Source organism: Coregonus clupeaformis, chromosome 10, assembly GCF_020615455.1.
Source record: "Coregonus clupeaformis isolate EN_2021a chromosome 10, ASM2061545v1, whole genome shotgun sequence".
Taxonomy (NCBI): domain Eukaryota; kingdom Metazoa; phylum Chordata; class Actinopteri; order Salmoniformes; family Salmonidae; genus Coregonus; species Coregonus clupeaformis.
Window position 1 is genome coordinate 33260401 of NC_059201.1, and position 20317 is coordinate 33280717.

At 41.5% G+C, this 20317-nt stretch overlaps 1 protein-coding gene across 3 annotated transcripts in view; it reads right to left on the reverse strand.

Moving 5' to 3' along the window:
- The window catches only part of LOC121575040 (forkhead box protein P1-B-like), a 251168-nt gene that overhangs the window by 155481 nt on the left and 75370 nt on the right, over positions 1-20317 (reverse strand). For all 3 annotated transcript variants that reach the window (XM_041887826.2, XM_041887824.2, XM_041887825.2), the window contains exon 4: positions 8216-8282. The gene's annotated coding sequence lies outside the window, so the exon portion shown is untranslated. The remainder of the gene's footprint in view (positions 1-8215; positions 8283-20317) is intronic.

Here is a 20317-nt window from a genome sequence, read left to right on the forward strand (position 1 = left end):
AGGGACGTCCCAAAACACCTTGATATAGGGGAGGCGCATCCAAGCAGGATGGAAGAAATTATATAGTAAAACCTGCAAAAGGGTGAATGTAAACCAGGGGAAAAAAACACACTACCCTCCCATGTGCCCAATAAAAAGCCAAAATAAATAGTTAGTTTTAGACAACTATATAACTCTCACAATACTGGACCAATCACACTCACTAACACTGAACAATCAAAGATATACACATGCTGTGAGGTGAAAAGAATGGAGGTAGTAACACAGCTTGTTACCACAACAGACAATGAGGGTAAACCCCAGTTAACAACCCACTACTTTAATAATTGAGACCAGGTGGTTATGGTTTACATCTTGAAATAACATTGTTTCATTTCATTTAGAAAACTCTGTTTAAATCATGTGCAGACATAGCAACTTTCAAACAAGTTAGGCTATATAATGATTCTGAAATTACCAAGTGCCGCTTGCTTACAACCCCCAAAATGTACAGACTCCAAATACTTTAATGTATTTTAAAGGCCCACTCCACTTTGGTCTTCCTAAACGTAAGGAACAAGATAGTAAAAAGAGAGAAATGCATGCATTTAAATGTCAATGTTAAGAATATATCACAACATCTGTTTGATCACGGCTCAAGTATTTTTCCAAGGGTTCTTACGCTCTATCCCTGTGTAAATCATGGAAGCTGACCTTCAACATTCCACATATCATCAACAGGCACAGATAATGCTGGGCAAATATCATAAAACGTGAGTATTTTAGGATTGAGGTGAGGCTGCCAACATCTTCAACCAACCAGGGAAAAGAAAGCCATGCATCTGAAAGCATATGCTGGTTTAACCTACCACCTAACCCACCAATGGAATACGGTAATTCCTACCTACAGGGTAAATGTCTGGGAAGACGGCATAGAACAAATGAAAGGATTCTCAATGTCCTCTAGGGGAGCTGAGAGACAGGTATCAGTCAAAGCCTATTTTGACAGAACCATTGACACTTAAACACATTCAACACAGCTCACAGCCAAGTCTATCTATCTTCAGTCCAAAGACAAGAAAAAACACTCTAAACAAGAACATAACAAGAACAACCATATGCGGAGTGAGGTGATCTCATCATAGTGGAGAATAAGAAGGCTGGGGCAGGGGCTGGGGTTAGGGCAGATGCTGAGGCAGGGGTTGGGGCAGAGGCAGGTGTTGGGGCAGTGGTTGGGGTAGGGGCTGGGGCTGGGGAAGGGGGCTGGGGTTGGGGCAGGGGCTGGGGCAGGAGTTGGGGCTTGGGCAGGACCTACAACTGAATTGGCATCTGCTCTGCTCTGCAGCAGAGACAACAGACACTCTAAACACATCACTCTTATCCCCCCTGATAAATAACTAAACAAGGCAAACAGAGACAGATCAGTCAAGCTCCAAACAGCTAACACAGAGACAGGGAAAGAGATGGATAGAAAGATAGACAGAGACATAAAGAGAGAGAGAGAGAGAGAGAGAGAGAGAGAGAGAGAGAGAGGTAGGGGAGGCAGGCTGGCGGTGGTATAGTGCGAGGGCACAGCGATGGGTAACAGGGGAGAGTGGATAAATATCACAGAGTAGCCTGAGCCAAGCACCATGGAAGGATGAGTATTGTAAGGCTGTGAAAGCTGGGCCTTTTTGCAGAGCTGTGACATTTGTTTCTTATTGTCTAAGTGGCAGTTAAAAGTGTCTCCCTGCGAGGGCCCCTCGGCTCTGTGCTGGGCTGCTTTAACAGGGAGGTAACCATATTAGGGCGTGTATGGTAAAGTAAACAATAACATAGTTGCAAAGAGATGGACATTTTTCAGCTAATGGTGTTTGTCATTCCTGTTTTCAGGGCTCTGTATGGCCCTGTACTTTTTCTCCTAGACCAGGGAGACTTTGTTTATGAAAACAACGTAGGAGCCAAGACTGAAACCGGTGCAAATCCCAGTAAATAAATATATGTTTAAAAATGCCTCAGCCTTTCTTGTTGGATTGCATTAAATAAACTCCCATCTTGAATGAAAAAGCTTTCCAGTCCCTCTCAAAAACGTTTTTCCGCTTCATGTGCATCTTTTAACTGTCTAATTTTAATTCAACATTTTAAATATTTGAACATTCTAATTTATTTGATGATCCAACAAGGGGAAGAAGAGGAAAACCTAATTGGCAACAATGTATAATGTGAATTAGAGCAGTTTGGCGAACTTGCAGTTGAATAAAATCAAAAAGGGATATTATTTGATATGTCTGGGTTGGAGGTTTCCATTTCTCACTAATCAAAACGGCATGTAGTGCTATTTGAATGTAATGTAACACTCATTCTACTTTCTGTTTCAGTGGTCACTTGTTCTCCTCTCCTTTTACTCCGTGTCATGGCTCTGGTCATCGCTCTATCTTCTCGGGGTTAAAGAGAAGGCATGGCCACAATCTGGAAAACAATAACCATACTGAAGCCCATGTTTTCTCAATCCATTCATGGTAGCCCATTGCTACCTCAACAAGGGCCAAGTTACTAAAGTGTTTGGTTGTAGCCAACACCCAAGCCCAGCCAACCCAAGTCTTGCGTCCCAGACATCCCAGGCTTTCTAAGACATTGCGGCTGTTGAAAGGGTCTAGAAAACCCTAGTCTAACAGTTCACCGAGCCCTAGCAACCAAAATGTAACATATAACTGCAACGCCATAAATTCAGTGCAACAAAAACATAACTTCTTCCATATACTCTGCATGTCAACTTTCTTTGTTTAGTTCTCTCCCTCTAGCAGCCTTCCCAGTCCCCCTCTTAATCTCACACCAAAAATGCAAGCAGTTTATTTACACAATGCGAAAACCATTCCATTAAGTAGCCACACCAGGTGCTTTATCCGTAAAAGAGATTTGTTTTCTCAAATAAACGGAGAGCCGAAGGACTGCCAAAGTGATCTTGACCATCAAGTCAATTCAGCAATGTCAAAAACTTCCAAATAAGAACCAAGACTTTTGAAATGTACCTTCCCTACATATTTAATATTCCATTTAAAGCTAGGCCTAATTACAAAGCCCAGAAATACAGCGCATTCGGAAATTATTCAGACCCCTTGACTTTTTCCATATTTTATTACTTTACAGCCTTATTCTACAATGGATTAAATTAATGTTTTTCCTCATCAATCTACACACAATACCCCATAATGACAAAGATTTGGAAAGGCACATACCTGTCTATATAAAGTCCCAGAGTTGACAGTGCATGTCAGAGCAAAAACCAAGCCATGAGGTCGAAGGAATTGTCCGTAGAGCTCTGAGACAGGATTGGGTCGAGGCACAGATCTGGGGAAGTGTACCAAAACATTTCTGCAGCATTGAAGGTCCCCAAATACACAGTGGCCTCCATCATTCTTAAACGGAAGAAGTTTGGAACCACCAAGACTCTTCCTAGAGCTGGCCGCCCGGCCAAACTGAGCAATTGGGGGAGAAGGGCCTTGGTCAGGGAGGTGACCAAGAACCCAATGGTCACTCTGACAGCGCTCCAGAGTTCCTCTGTGGAGATGGGAGAACCTTCCATAAGCACAACCATCTCTGCAGCACTCCACCAATCAGGCCTTTATGGTAGAGTTGCCAGATGGAAGCCACTCCTCAGTAAAAGGCACATGACAGCCCGCTTGGAGTTTGCCAAAAGGCAGCTAAAGATTTTCATACAATGAGAAACAAGATTCTCTGGTCTGATGAAACCAAGATTGAACTCTCTGGCCTGAATGACAAGCGTCACGTCTGGAGGAAACCTGGCACCATCCCTACGGTGAAGCATGGTGGTGGCAGCATCATCCTGTAGGGATGTTTTTCAGCGGCAGGGACTGGGAGACTAGTCAGGATTGAGGGAAAGATGAACGGAGCAAAGTACAGAGAGATCCTTGATGAAAACCTACTCCAGAGCGCTCAGGACCTCAGACTGGAGCGAAGGGTCACCTTCCAACAGGAACATGACCCTAAGCACACAGCCAAGACAACGCAGCAGTGGCTTCGGGACAAGTCTCTGAATGTCCTTGAGTGGCCCAGCCAGAGCCCGGACTTGAACCCGATCTAACATCTCTGGAGAGACCTGAAAATAGCTGTGCAGCGACGCTTCCCATCCAATCTGACAGAGCTTGAGAGGATCTGCAGAGAAGAATGGGAGAAACTCCCCAAATACAGGTGTGCCAAGCTTTTAGCGTCATACCCAAGAAGACTCAAGGCTGTAATTGCTGCCAAAAGTGCTTCAACAAAGTACTGAGTAAAGAGTCTGAATACTTACGTAAATGTGCTATTTCAGTTTTATATTGTTTATAAATTGTTTATAAATTGTTTTTGCTTCGTCATTATGGGTTATTGTGTGTAGATTGACGAGGGGAAAAAAACGATTTAATCAATTATAGAATAAGGCTGTAACGTAACAAAATTGTCCATAGTATGCATAGAACACCTGAGAAAAGATTAATTCAATTATTTGTAACTGGGAACAAGCAGCAGATAGGACTTTTTTCTTGCACCTATAATCAGACCTCTCAATGGTTTTGTCTATATATGAGGGTACACCGGTTCTCTAATATAGTCATATCAATATGGAAGTTGCTGGTCTTGACCCTCTCAAAAGGTTATAGGTAGTAATTTTGCTGATTAATTCAATTTCACATTTTGAGGCGGAAAGAGCAGGCCAAAGTCAAAGCCTCACAAAAGCCTTCTGGAGATTTGACACATTCTCTCACTTTTGTGATTTTCTTTTCATGTCTCTGTAAGACAACTCATCTGCGGGTGGAATTTGCTTACTGCTGTCGCCTCAGTCAATCTCACACAAAGACTCTGTCACGTTACACGTCTGCACCTGGTAGCAGCCTGACATCATCAAAGGCCTTCACTCTCCCAGACAGTGCTGAATTTATACATCCATCAATATGTTCCAAACCACAAAAAAGAAAAAATGTCTGTGTGATGCTGATAGAAAAATAGATTGAAACTTGCCAAACACACTTTCCCCCCAAAAGGTATTTTAAGTAGCTTCAAGATAACACATCTGTGATAACACTATCAGTACAATTCTTTCTACTTTACAAGAGAAGATAATTCACATTAAAGTGCAGGAGATGACAAGATAAAATAATGTTGCTCTATTCTCTGTGACATACTTTATTCTGAATACAGCATACATTTACCTATGCAACCTGTTTAGCCAGACAATAAAGAGCCTAGATACAGTATCTCCCAAAACCCGTTCTGATAGGACCTGATGTGCTGTGACTGGGGATCGAGAGAAGACAGTGTTTAGTAGGTGCTGACATATCCTGTGATCTAGATAAACTGGAACAAATAAAACCCAGTGTTGCTTTTTATGTTGGTCTCCATTGAAATGTCTTTGTACCCATCATTTTCCTACAGCTAGACTAGGGAAGCCGCCTCGCAGCTATTTTGCCTGTCACTGTTTTTAACTACTGCAGCCAAGCACTGAGAGTAGATTACTGTAGTTAGAGAACATGAAAAACACAGTGACAAACCTGCTAGTGGCAGAAACGTTTAACGTTCTTGTTAGCAATCACCCCCATGTGGCACTTTAGCAACAGCAAGTTGTTTATTATGTTCAGAGCTCAGCAAAAGTGATTAAAGAAACTCTTTAAGAATCCAAGTGTTATAAATGCATGGAAACACAGCCAGCTGTAAATGCCACCGAATTAGAAGCTTACCAACCCTAATACTAATATGGCAATTTTCAGCTTGATGCTGATATAAAGAAATTACTTTTTAAAGTAAGCAATAAATGCAGTCAAGAGAACTATGATGTGAGCTTTCTTCTTCCCAAAATAAATCTATACGCAACCTTTCTTTGGCCGGACTCATTAATTCACTTTTTATCCTTAATAAAAAGCTGCAGATTAGCAAAGTAACTTGAACAGCTTAACCAAAGTAATCTTGTCTGTGATCTTCAGAGACATTCAAATTCACAGCAGCGTAGTGAGTAATACGAGCAACCAACTGTTGGCATGATATGTTCTTCCTTTTGTTTGAATATGAAATTCAAATGAAGTTCAAACGGAGACAAGAGCATTTAAAATGAATCTAAATAGAAACACACACTGATGTTCTGAGGGAGAACTTCTTCCTGGAATGGGCCTTCGTCTGTTGACTTGATCTTCACCAACATATGAGGAAATAGGCAGAGAAACTAAGACCTGTATGGAGCATGATCTGAACCTACATATGTAGGATCTTAATTTGACCTATATTGTCACAGCAACAGGATTTTAATGTTTAGTCCATAATATTGCTTGTTCGGTGGTTAGGCTATTAGCTGGCCAAAAGTAGGCTACATGAAAAGTGCAATACTGTTAATACTGTATAACCGTGTGTTAGTGTGGGTTTTCAGTGAGTTTATGTAAATCACGAAGCTCATCTGCATTTCCTGCAAATTCTCAGCAACAAAAGAGATCCTACAGCTGTAGCATCATTCAGCACGATGATAATTGAACTATCTGGCCAAGAGCCATCCTTACTGAAATCCAACCCTTTGTCAGGCTGCTTTAATTCATAATCCCTAAACAAATAAAGAAAAGATGAGCATGTGCAAACATACATGAGCACTAACAAACACATACACAAACAATGTACAATCACACAATGCATACCGTTTCTCGAAATAACAAGAGCGTCTCTTCCGTTTTCAACCCCATTGCACTTCACAACGGCTTTAAAGACTGAAGCATGGTAATCCTATAAGCTGCCACAGGGATTTCTGCATTAGCAATGCAATCAGAATCGCATTGGAAAGTTGTGTCAATAATTAGGCTGATTTTGGCACATTAACATTAATTACACAATAATTTGAAAGATTTCAGTCCTGATCTTACATCTGGAGAAAACAGCTGTGCTGTGGGCCTGGAGAGGACCTGCTTCAGAAGACTATGCAGAAAATGCACTCAGTTTAGATTTTTACCCTTCGGTCCACTGTTGCATTTTTTACCAAATGGAGAAGTGATTGGCTGAATTCAAACAGAGACGAGTATACGGCTGTTTAGCACGTTGGGATGATAGAGCAGGCAGGACAAACACAACACTCACTTCCTGCTCTGATAGTGAGAAACGCACAATCTTATTCAAATACTTAAATCCACACAACTTAAAGAGTTATGACATATGGAGCCCCTCTGAACTAAACACCTGACCGTTGGTGAACCTATTCTGTTGTCTCTCAATTTCCACAAATACAAAAAGCCTTCAAGCTCATATTCTTAAATTTGTCACACACTGTAGGACAGTTAAGATCATTCAATTCTATGTAGTGTTGGCCTATAGTGGTTAGTCACAACATAATAATATCGAGGTAGTTTGGCATCTCCCTGTTAAGAGTCTATGGGTGTAGACCTGCAGGGGTTTGTGCCCCTGCCTTTAGCTGTGAGCTGAGGGGCTGGGATGTTAAAGCCCATCACTGTCTACAAGGCTGTGAGACACAGAACACAGACACACTGCTCCTCTGAAGCCTAGAGCTCCTGGCGTGTTAACACCCCCACCTCTCCCCACTGGATCACTCCAGTCTGCCTGCTTACATCCTGGGGCCCCAGCACATTGAGATATGTAGAGGGGTGTGAGGAGCACACACACACACAAACACACATACACAAGCACACATAAAGAAACACACTGATCCACCAAGAGCTGGATATTCCATCCATGAAAGGTCGCCTGGCCAAATAATCAGTAGATATGTAACCATGTATTAATCTACGGTTTCTCATGAGGAACTTTGACACTATATCATGACAGAGGCACAGTGTTGAGGGGAAATGAGGGGGAGAAGAGAAAATCCATGCCAATAACTCTTTTAGGTAAAATGCCCCTTTGGGAGTCCATAAACCTTAACTACTACATGTACCTACCTGTACTTGCACGCTAAAATATGATCTCTCTACAGGCAGAAGTCCACTACACACTACAGACCTCTTCTGCTTCCAGAACAAACTGTGCTGTATAACATCAACTACAATAAGTCATACATAGCTTCATCATGCAGTAGCATGATCATGATGAGATATTTCAACACTTACAGTCTCCGTGTACATTTTCAAGTGTTTGACAGTGAACCTTCAGAGCAAAGTCTTTGTTTCTACAAACATACAACCAAGGCAACCAGACTGCATCAGGTTATTTATTAAGCCAATCCGATACAACATTCACCCTCACACTGAGATTGGAGTCTAATGAATAATCGTGTGTTTACCTTCTACAAGGACTTGCTCGTTTAAAGCAATCTTCCGTTCCAGCGTAGTGACTTCAGCCTCCTTGCCCTACAGACAGAGGACGGGAATTAGAGGTTGTTATTGAATAATCACTGCCACTAACTACAGCATTTGCCATCAGCAATCACCAAAACAGAATCGCTGAAAGAAAAACAGACAAAATCAATGTTTATTAATCCTGGTTGCAGTATGAGCCCGCTCAACAGGATTGATCACAATTACACAAATAATGGGTATGGGTAACACACTTCTTCCTGGGTAATTATTAAGAAGTAGTCGATTTTTGTATTTCCTTCCTGATGTTTTTGTTTGTCTTTCCTTTTAATGGTGTCAGCAATCTCTCTTTGGACTGATTCTCAAGCATTGACATATACTAGTGCATGTACATAGCTATCCTAGCCTCATTGTCTAACGCATCTGTACATTTACATCTGGTTGATAAGCACAGTCATTCACTATACTATAGCCCTTCAGGATGATAAGACTAACAATGAAGTTGTTAAATGAAAATGACAGTTTATTTGCAAGACAAAAACTTTATTTTTTATTTTTTATTCCTTGCACCAGATGCCGCTATCATAAAAATGTCAAAGACGACTCCACCTGGTGGAAGAGCAAACCTGTCTTTCCCTCACTGGAAATTCTAGAGGATTCAGGAGCACACTAACTGTTCAGCATGCACTGTGTGCACTGTAAAATGAGCACTCAACCCCACAAAAAAAGAAATCAAATCTTATTTTTATGGTAAACTGAAAAGTGACTATGGGGCAATATCTCAGAAGCATTTGAATAAAAGCATTAAAGCATATCCAAATATGAAAAAATACCAACTCTTTCACACTGTTCTTTTGTGCAGTTTACATTTGGCAGTCAAAGCTGTGGCCAGGCATTTTTGGAGCTCCAAAGTGTTTATCTAAAGCAGACTGTGCCTAGATAAAACACATGAGCCTGAACCTTGCCCAGTTACAGCATTAATTATCTGGTAAATGCCCTTGTTGAAAACACTAGTCAACATTAAACTCACTTTGAACTCGACAAGGGTCGAAAATCATACAAAATGGACTGTTCCTACACCACTCTCCTATTATTCTGATTCATTAGACTTCAATTAACATATCATCAATGACATCGTAAATCAATAGCGAGTGGTGACAAATGACAGATATTTTCAGTTTCAAACTACTAAACATCATTAATCCCTATCACCTGAAAAGGCCCAGGGAACTAAATGAGTTTACCCAATGCATAACATCCATTTAGATAAATGTTCCATGACTTTAATGATGGAAAATGTGTATTGGAGAGAAAAAATAAACAACAAAACTATGATAGCAGCTGTGATTGTGCTTTTTTTTCTTTCTCTGTGCAATATAATGCACATCTTGTAATACCTAAATAGATAATTGTGTCAATTTAAAACTGCACATGGCTGTAATAGTAGTGTTTAGAGCGGTGGGGGTGCGGAGAGCCCAGGGTGTGGATGACCAAGAGCATGCTGCTCTGCCCAGTTGGGTTCGTAGAGTACATCACACACTCTCACATTGACATTTGAGGGAACAGAATAACTCCTGGTTGAGATGATTACCCACCCAGGTGGTTTATGTGCACGCTCAGTGAGAGGGCTCGGTTTAGAACATGAATCAAAACGCAACAATTTCCTAAGACAAAAGAGAGTCGAGGAGCATCTTACAATGCTTGCTGCCAAAGCATTGAAGAGATAGCTAGGTATATTGTGTGAGGAGGAAAAACAGAAGGCCAACAAAAGTGTTCATTATGGGAGTTACAGTATTAGCCCTATCATATCCGTTGGAAAGACACAGAGAGATAAAGACACAGAAAGACTGAGATGATTCAAAAGCATCTTCCAATTCTGTTCCTTTTATTTATTTTTATTTAACCTTTATTTAACCAGGTAAGCCAGTTGAGAACAAGTTCTCATTTACAACTGCGACCTGGCCAAGATAAAGCAAAGCAGTGCGATAAAAACAACAACAACACAGAGTTACACATGGGATAAACAAAACGTACAGTCAATAACACAATAGAAAATCTATATACAGTGTGTGCAAATGTAGTAAGTTATGGAGGTAAGGTAATAAATAGGCCATAGTGCAAAATAATTACAATTTAGTATTAACACTGGAGTGATAGATGTGCAGAAGATGATGTGCAAATAGAGATACTAGGGTGCAAATGAGCAAAATGTATAACAATGTAAATAACAATATGGGGATGAGGTAGTTGGGTGGGCTAATTACAGGTGGGCTGTGTACAGGTGCAGTGACCGGTAAGCTGCTCTGACAACTAATGCTTAAAGTTAGTGAGGGAGATAAGTGTCTCCAGCTTCAGAGATTTTTGCAGTTCGTTCCAGTCATTTGCAGCAGAGAACTGGAAGGAATGGCGGCCAAAGGAGGTGTTGGCTTTGGGGATGACCAGTGAGATATACCTGCTGGAACGCATACTACGGGTGGGTGTTGCTATGGTGACCAATGAGCTAAGATAATGCGGGGATTTGCCTAGAAGTGATTTATAGATGACCTGGAGCCAGTGGGTTTGGTGACGAATATGGAGTGAGGGCCAGCCAACGAGAGCGTACAGGTCACAATGGTGGGTAGTATATGGGGCTTTGGTGACGAAATGGATGGCACTGTGATAGACTACATCCAATTTGAAACTATTTTGCAAATTACATCGCCGAAGTCAAGGATCGGTAGGATAGTCAGTTTTACGAGGGCATGTTTGGCAGCATGAGTGAAGGAGGCTTTGTTGCGAAATAGGAAGCCAATTCTAGATTTAACTTTGAATTGGAGATGCTTAATGTGAGTCTGGAAGGAGAGTTTACGGTCTAACCAGACACCTAGGTATTTGTAGTTGTCCACATATTCTAAGTCAGACCCGCCGAGAGTAGTGATTCTAGTCGGGCGGGCACAAGCAGCGTTTGATTGAAGAGCATGCATTTAGTTTTACTAGCGTTTAAGAGTGTCCTACATTGTATGTTGTGTTAAATAAGAGTTGGCTGTACCAAAAAATAAGAATCATCATCATCATCATATATCTGGACATAATGGTTGTCTCTGTGATGTAATAATAAATACACTGTATTATTGTTGTCTCTATGATGTAATAATAAATACACTGTATTATTGTTGTCTCTGTGATGTAAAAATAAATACACTGTATTATTGTTGTCTCTGTGATGTAATAATAAATACACTGTATTATTGTTGTCTCTGTGATGTAAAAATAAATACACTGTATTATTGTTGTCTCTATGATGTAATAATAAATACACTGTATTATTGTTGTCTCTGTGATGTAATAATAAATACACTGTATTATTGTTGTCTCTATGATGTAATAATAAATACACTGTATTATTGTTGTCTCTGTGATGTAAAAATAAATACACTGTATTATTGTTGTCTCTATGATGTAATAATAAATACACTGTATTATTGTTGTCTCTGTGATGTAATAATAAATACACTGTATTTTTATAACAATTAAAATAACGTAAATATCACATTTACATAAGTATTCAGACCCTTTACTCAGTACTTTGTTGAAGCACCTTTGGCAGTGATTACAGCCTCGATTCTTGGGTATGACGCTACAAACTTGGCACACCTGTATTTGGGGAGTTTCTCCCATTCTTCACAGCAGATCCTCTCAAGCTCTGTGAGGTTGGATGGGGAGCGTCGCTGCACAGCTATTTTCAGGTCTCTCCAGAGATGTTCGATCGGGTTCAAGTCCAGGCTCTGGCTGGGCCACTCAAGGACATTCAGAGACTTGTCCCGAAGCCACTCCTGCGTTGTCTTGGCAGTGTGCTTAGGGTCGTTGTCCTGTTGGAAGGTGAACCTTTGCCCCAGTCTGAGTTCCTGAGCGCCCCTGGAGCAGGTTTTCATCAAGGATCTCTCTGTACTTTGCTCCATTTATCTTTGCCTCGATCCTGACTAGTCTCCCAGTCCCTGCCGCTGAAAAACATCCCCTACAGCATGATGCTGCCACCACCATGCTTCACTGTAGGGATGGTGCCAGGTTTCCTCAAGACGTGATGCTTGGCATTCAGGCCAAAGAGTTCAATCTTGGTTTCATCAGACCAGAGAATCTTGTTTATCATGGTCTGAGAGTCCTTTAGGTGCCTTTTGGCAAACTCCAAGCGGGCTGTCATGTGCCTTTTACTGAGGAGTGGCTTCCGTCTGGCCACTCTACCATAAATGCCTGATTGGTGGAGTGCTGCAGAGATGGTTGTCCTTCTGGAAGGTTCTCCCATCTCCACAGAGGAACTCTTGAGCTCTGTCAGAGTGACCATCGGGTTCTTTGTCACCTCCCTGATCAAGGCCCTTCTCCCCCAATTGCTCAGTTTGGCTGGGCAGCCAGCTCTAGGAAGAGTATTGGTGGTTCTAAACTTCTTCCACTTAAGAATGATGGAGGCCACTGTGTTCTTGGGGACCTTCAATGCTGCAGACATTTTCTGGTACCCTTCCCCAGATCTGTGCCTCGACACAATCCTGTCTCGGAGCGCTACGGACAATTCCTTCGACCTCATGGCTTGGTTTTTGCTCTGACATGCACTGTCAACTGTGGGACCTTATATAGACAGGTGTGTGCCTTTCCAAATCATGTCCAATCAATTCAATTTACCACATGTGGACTCCAAGTTGTAGAAACATCTCAAGGATGATCAATGGAAACAGGATTCACCTAAGCTCAATTTCGAGTCTCATAGCAAAGGGTCTGAATACTTATCTAAATAAGATATTACAGTAATTTTTTTTCTTTGTTTTTATGGGGTATTGTGTGTATATTGATGAGGACATTTTTTTATTTATTTTAATTTTAGAATAAGGCTGTAACGTCACAAAATGTGGAAAAGGGAAGATTTCTGAAAACTTTCCAAATGCACTGTATCTGAATGTGAACAAAGACTAATTTCAGTCTGTGTTCAGGACCTGTGTTCAGAACTGTAGGGTGGACACTCTCTGCGTGGAGGTCACTGCTTCACAATATGCTCTACATGCTCTCATGTTCTAGGTATGTTATCAATGCTGCCTCTGGCTTTGTTGCAGGATCGCATGTTCAAAATAGGAATTAATACCCCTCCACTGAAACACACCCAATCCCAACAAAATGCCCAAATTCCACTCTGGACGGCTCTTCAGCCCTTCTAATGGACAGACGCTCCACTCTCTTCACACCATTCTGACAGAAAAGAAGAGGCCATGAATATTTACCACAAAGTAAAGTTATTCCATTAATTACTCTGAGCATGCTTAACACGATATCTGTGGCTACTTCTGTGGCGGGTTGTTAATGAACTTTCACACGTCATTACCATATGAATTAATGCCCAACTCGATAGCTGTCTGTCAATAGAACAGTTTCCTCACTCACTGTCTTTAAGCCTAGCCAGCATGTTTCAATCACTTAGTGACGCTAGCTGCATCATTCTACACATATCTGTCTATTTATCATACCATGAACTAGACAGCATTACGTGAAAACAAAAAATAGTATTGGTTTGGTTGAACATTCCTCCTGTAAATGGGTGGTGTGGATAAATATAAAGAGTTTATTAAGGATAATAAGAGGGCGTCCAACAGGATAGGCAGTGCAGAGTCAGTGATATCTATATTCAGGACATTAGTGTTTGTTTTTAGGGTGTGTGTGCCGAAGATTTTCCAAGTCGCTGTCTGTGCTCTGAAACACAGGAAAATCTAAGACATGACTCATTTTCAAACAAATGCAGCTGTTTATATGTGATTCACTAAAGGACTGACTGAACAGTATTTTTTCCTTCATTTCTTTTCAAGCTTTATTAAGACACTGATTCAATGAAAACATAACTACGTCTCATAAAAACGGCTTTAAATTATCAAGTGTATTTTCTCTTTCAACGCGATTGGCAAGGATTGTGGCATTATATTGCACACCCACATAGTCTGTAAACAACAGCACGCAAACAGGCTCAAAACCTCCAATTAAACCCAACTTTTTTCTTTATTTTCTTTCTGTAAACTGAAAAGGCAACAGTGCAGCCTGCTGAATGTCAGCCTGTCTGATCCCAGAGATTCTTTGGACCTGCAACTCATGTTTTGCTGAGCTAAGAACAAAGTACACAGAGAGAGGTTTGCCGCCTTAATACCAAGGAAGTGGAATTTCACTCCTAACCCTAAACAAACAAGGCAGCGCATATCTTTTCACTATTTAAATGTTAACAGAGCTCTTTGAATAGAGCATTCCCTTCCTCTGTATACCCAAATTACTTCACTCTGGCTCTACACAGATTCTAATCTACTGATCCATGAAGCAAACATCAGAAAAATAACTACATTTGGTTTCTCCTACAGTTGAAAACTAATAGCTGGGACAGAGAGAGGCAGAGAGAGAGAGAGCGAGAGAGAGAGAGCAAGCGAGAGTGAGCGAGAGAGAGGAGGGAGGGAGGGAGGAGAGGGAGAGAGAGAACCCTACACACACGGACAGCACAAAGGGGCTAACCGACAGCCAGATTATGCAATGCTATTTTTACAGCCAATTCCTTTTCACCCTGTCAAACAGGAGGACTGTCAATTCTCTCCTGCGATATAACGTTTCCACTCTCCCAAGTCTCTGTGTCCTGCTCCTCCATTCGCCCAGCACAGATCCTGTGTGCTATTAATATCAATAACCCGCAGATTCCATTTCCCCGGACAAAGACGGAGGGAGAGGAGAGAGGAACTGATACCCTCACCCATCACAGCAGCACATTCACTCCTTTACTATCACACCCTACTGAACTAGAGAACAGGAGCAGCTCACGCTCGCACACACAGTTTAGTTTAGTTCACACGATGCAAGCCTCTTCTATGAGGACTGCCGGCCAGGCAGCCCTTAAGTCTGTCAGAAGCCTTAAGTCTAAACCCTGGAGCTCCAGAATAACTTCAGCTCTTCAGAGGAACGCATCCTTCTACCTACGGCACAGTTCTTTGCAGCACTTACAGAACAAATCCACAATACAGACACATGCAACATCAACCCAGAAAAGGCCAGAGAACAAAAGGAGAAAGAGTACAATTAAAATCTTTCCTGACTTACCCATGAACAGTGAGCCTGAGTTTCATTACATTACTGAAACATGACTGTAGATTCCCCCAGGTTTAACAAGACTTCTACAATCCACTTCTCAAACAGAAGAAAAGCCTGTCAGTGGTAGTAGCAGTAAAAGTAGTAGTGCGAGAGAGCTGAAGGGAGCCCTGACTGCAGTGTTCAGAGGAACTGGAGGTATGTGGACTAAACACAACAAAAACCAGAGCCTTGCTCTAGATTAAATATGCAGGAAGAGGTCCCTTTGCATAAACACAAACACTCAGCAAATGAAGGACTGGCACAGACCAGGCAGAGCAGAGCAGGCGCCTGCTGAGAGCCATACCTGTCCTCTGCCCGTTTAATTAGACAAGAGCCAGCAGAACAAATGAACGAACACCAGAACGGTCAAACAACCAGTACAGAACAAAAAAGCTACTTAGTTTGTCCTCAGTGTTATAGAGTGCTCAATGTTTGTTGTAAAGACACTTCAAATACATTACTTTTGTTGTAGGACTACAACAAAGACAATTGTTTTTCTATCAGTTGTTTTTAATACATAAATAACAAATACCTCATCTTCAACTTTTAAAATATCAATTTCAGCTACTCGCTTAACTTGTGTAAGAAAATGTGACATTCTATATCATCTATAGGAAATTCTAAAGGATATATACATTAACTAAAACTGTATAGTGTAATTAAAATGTAATTAAAGTAGGTCATGTTTGGGTATGAATATTCCTTTCAATTATGTCCAGTTAAAGTATCATACTGCTACTGCTTATCATGCCTCCCCTGCTGCACTCCTATGCACACCTCCTAATGGATGTATTGGAAATAAAGGCTGAGTCTCTAAAGCCAGGGAAAAAACGGATACGATTCAGAACAGCTACAATTGTCCAGCTCTTACAGTCTTACAGTCTATAGTTTTTTTATTTAAATTTTATTATAATTTTTTTTTTTTTTTTTTTTTTTCCACTCTCCCCTCTCATACCCCTCCATTCTCTTTATCCTTCTCTCCTTCTCTTTCTCTCTCTCTCCTCTCTCTCTCTCTCTCTCTCTCTCTCTCTCTCTCTCTCTCTCTCTCTCTCTCTCTCTCTCTCTCTCTCTCTCTCTCTCTCTCTCTCTCTCTCTCTCTCTCTCTCTCTCTCTCTCTCTCTCTCTCTCTCTCTCTCTCTCTCTCTCTCTCTCTCTCTCTCTCTCTCTCTCTCTCTCTCTCTCTCTCTCTCTCTCTCTCTCTCTCTCTCTCTCTCTCTCTCTCTCTCTCTCTCTCTCTCTCTCTCTCTCTCTCTCTCTCTCTCTCTCTCTCTCTCTCTCTCTCTCATCTCTCATCTCTCATCTCTCGGGATATGAATGCAGAAACTCATAACGGTGCAAGACTCCTGGAGTGTCTGCCTGAATCTGCCAGGCTTCATGACTGAAACTTCAAGTGAACCAAAGAGAACGGGAGCTGAGCCCCGAAGAAAATCTCGAGCCCAGCTTTAGATGCTGAGTGACATACTGATGCCCAGTCAAAGATTTCCTTTTCATGCAAGCCCTTCTCCAAATTAGAAGGGGGAGAAGCAGAAATGGAGGAAGAGGGGTGCAGACACCGGGCTAGGGAGGGAGTAAAGGGGAGAGAGAGACAGAGAGAAGGGGAGAAAGAGGCAGGGAGAGAATGAGGGCCAGAGAGAGCGAGAGAGAGAGAAGGAGAGAGCTGCGGAGAGCAGAAATGAGACCTCTGGAAAATAAACAGGGTATAGAGTTTCAAAGGCAGGGGGACACAGGCATTCCATTGTTCGAGCCAATTATCAGTGGAAAATAATAACAACAGATGGATCCAGAGCGGCCAACTTATGCCGGAGCGCCCCGGCGCTGGAGAACAGATGATGAAATGTGAGAGTGGTGTCGGGGGAGGAGGGACTGCCCTGCCGTCGAGTCTCCCAGCTCAGCTCCACACACCAGATGTGAACTTCCGCAAGGACAGTTAAATATGTGTTCTGTGGCCACTTGTGCTACATGGCTCAGACATACCAAACACTGGCTAGTCCATACTTCACTTCCATTCATTTCAAAAGAGATGTCTCTTTGGGCTGTTAGAAGTTAAATGATACACGTGGCCCCTGTGTTTCTTCCGTAGTAAATGAAAACCTGTGTGTTTTATTTATATTTAATACATACAGATGTAGAATCTTAATTTGATCAATATTTTGTTGCTGAGAATTTTCCTGCACCGCAGGAAATGCAGACGAGCGTCGCGATTTACACAAATTCACTAAAAGCCCACACTAACACACAGTTATATTAACAGTATTGCACTTTTCATTAGGCCCTTTTTTGTTCAGCTCATAGCCTAACCACCGATCAAGCAACATCGTGGACTAAACGTTCAAATCCTGTTGCTGCAGCATTATTTTGCTGTGACAGTATAGGTCAAATTAAGATCCTACATCTGTAGGTGTCATTTTTGGCTACTTTCTGGTAGTCCTTGTTAGATCGGCATTAGGGACCAGTGGGTGAGGTATTTGTCCTTGTATATTTTGCCCTGTGTGCGCTGTAGCTATTGGAAGGGGGTGTTATTGTGTCCATTCAGCACACATCCCAGAGCACATGTTGTGATGTTTTCATTTGATGTTGTTTTCCCCTTTACCTGCATGCAGCTATAGTATTCAGATTCCACCAGACACCAGCATTGGTGAGAGTGAGAAATCCCTCATATCAGTCCTAGACTGAAAGGCGAGGGGAAGAGGGCGGGGGGACTCCAACCTTAAAACAAAACCAATTCTCAATGTGGCTCGTCAAGGGCGGGAGATGTCTGCAGATAGCAGCACAAATGATCTGCCCTTCCTTTTAGAAGAAGAGAGAAGTTTTTGTTTCATTAACTCAAGACTAAAGCGTAATTATCTCCCTATAGACCTTAATCACCAGCAGAAGGATAATAGAACAGAAAGCCATTTCCAGTTCGGTCATTAAAGTTTTTTGTTGTGTTTTCTTTCCCCCACTCCCGCTTCCTTTAGATGAGAGTATCAAATAATGGCAACCGATCATAGGGCAAGAGTAAAATCCCCCTTTCAAATATCTCTGTTGTTTAGCATGAAAGACGAAATTGTTATCTGGTTAAAATGTTCAACGTTGCTATAATTTGGCTCAATCCTCCTACTCTGGCCTGTCTTTATCTGGTCTGTCTGTCTGTTCACAGAGCTAGGAGTTAGGGGGCAGAGGACGAGGGGGCCAGGGGGATGAGCCCACTGTCTTCTGTCTCTTCAGAGAGGGAGATCACTGGAGAGTGAATGTAATTAACCATGTTTGAAATAAAATCAGGTTGAGCACAAACAGACCGTTTTATAATTGTATATAATATTTTAAACGACTAACGGTGCTTGAAGGTGCTTGTAATACTATCCCCCAAATGGCGGATCCCTCAAGGATTTCACAGAAGGAAAAAATATAGAAACTTTGCCTAGATTTATTTAGCTTATAAAAAATAATTGCCATTCGCAAATCTCATTGAAGGGGTTGAGGCGTTTGCCTGAAAAACATCTTATTTTTTGGGATGGAGTGAAGACAAAGGGTTTTCAGACAGAAAGTTGAGGGCAAGCAGCCGTTTTGTGCACTGACACCGAGGTCGAGTTAATTAGACTATTGTCATTTTAATCAGGACAGCTCGGCGGCCATCCTTTCCTGAATGAGCCGGTGGACTTTAAACGGCTGGGGGATTTCTGTGTGTGCATGTATGCATGGGGCCCAGGGTTTCACACAGCACAGCGCACAGCACAGTGCCATGGGTTATGGAGTACAGTGCTGCTGGTTCTCTCACATGCTCAGAACATTAATGAGCCGGAGACACACCAAGGAAACATAGACACCCCGAGTATCACCAGGGGAAACACCTCGCCTTTGCTCTGCTCATGTCTCGGTTCATTTGAAAATAATTTAAATATCAAATATTGGAAATAATGTACTTCTCCCTGGCTTTCAGATTTTGAATAGTGAGTCTATCATATCATCTTTATTGTGCTCTCAACTGACATTAACATTTAAAACATCATTAATGGAACCACATTTTAAGGTGCTTATCATTATGGTTACAGAAATTGTATATTTTTTTCTGATTTCCATATTTGATGTATACAATGGGGCAATTATAAGAACAAACTAAAGACATCCAAAAAATATATCAAATCTTTACTGTTATCAAAAAAGAAGAAATAAACTGATTAATCAAAACAGACAAAAGAGTAGATTAAACTCTCCTGGAGCCATTGGTTCAACTATATTTCACTGCAAATACTTGGAGAGAAAAATATAAAACTACAATTTCAAAAAGAACATTAGCACTGTTCAACCAAACCTACTCTCAGTTGAACTAGTTGTACTCTCAGACAAGCTGTGGTTAGGAGGGGTTAAAAGAACAGTGAACAATGCACCTCATTGGGGTTCTACTTGCCAATCAGAGAGTTGAAAGTAGGCTGCCCTCTGACTGAACTGGAGTCCGCTGCAGACAGTTGAGATGTGACAGATCACATGCAGACGAAAGGTCATCAAGTCATTAAGTCCCCCCACCTGCCATTACCTGAGGCCCTGAGCTGCATCCACCCATGACACTGGTCAGACAGGAAGCACACAGACAGCCAACTAAACATAGTTATTCTATATGAACTGACCCTAGAGGGATATCTAGGGAAACGTATGCACAAATCACCATGAGGTCAGTCAGTCCTCCCTGCAAACTTGACTTTGACAAACTTTGACAAACTTTCCTGTGTCTGTTTATGTTAATAGGTCTGTAACTTCATCATTTTTAACATCGATCATGAATATTTTAGAATGTTAATATATATAGAATGATCAGATATTAACTTCATTCAATAATTCAACACATACAAATTAATAATTCAATAAAAAGAATGATCAGAAATGTTGAAGAGGAAACCAAAGAGAGACATCCAATAGCTTAATGTGGGGATATTTAACTGGAAAGGTTTACACTACAAAGCCTTTGGTAGTTTACAGCATGTAAATGGCTATCAAAGTCCAGT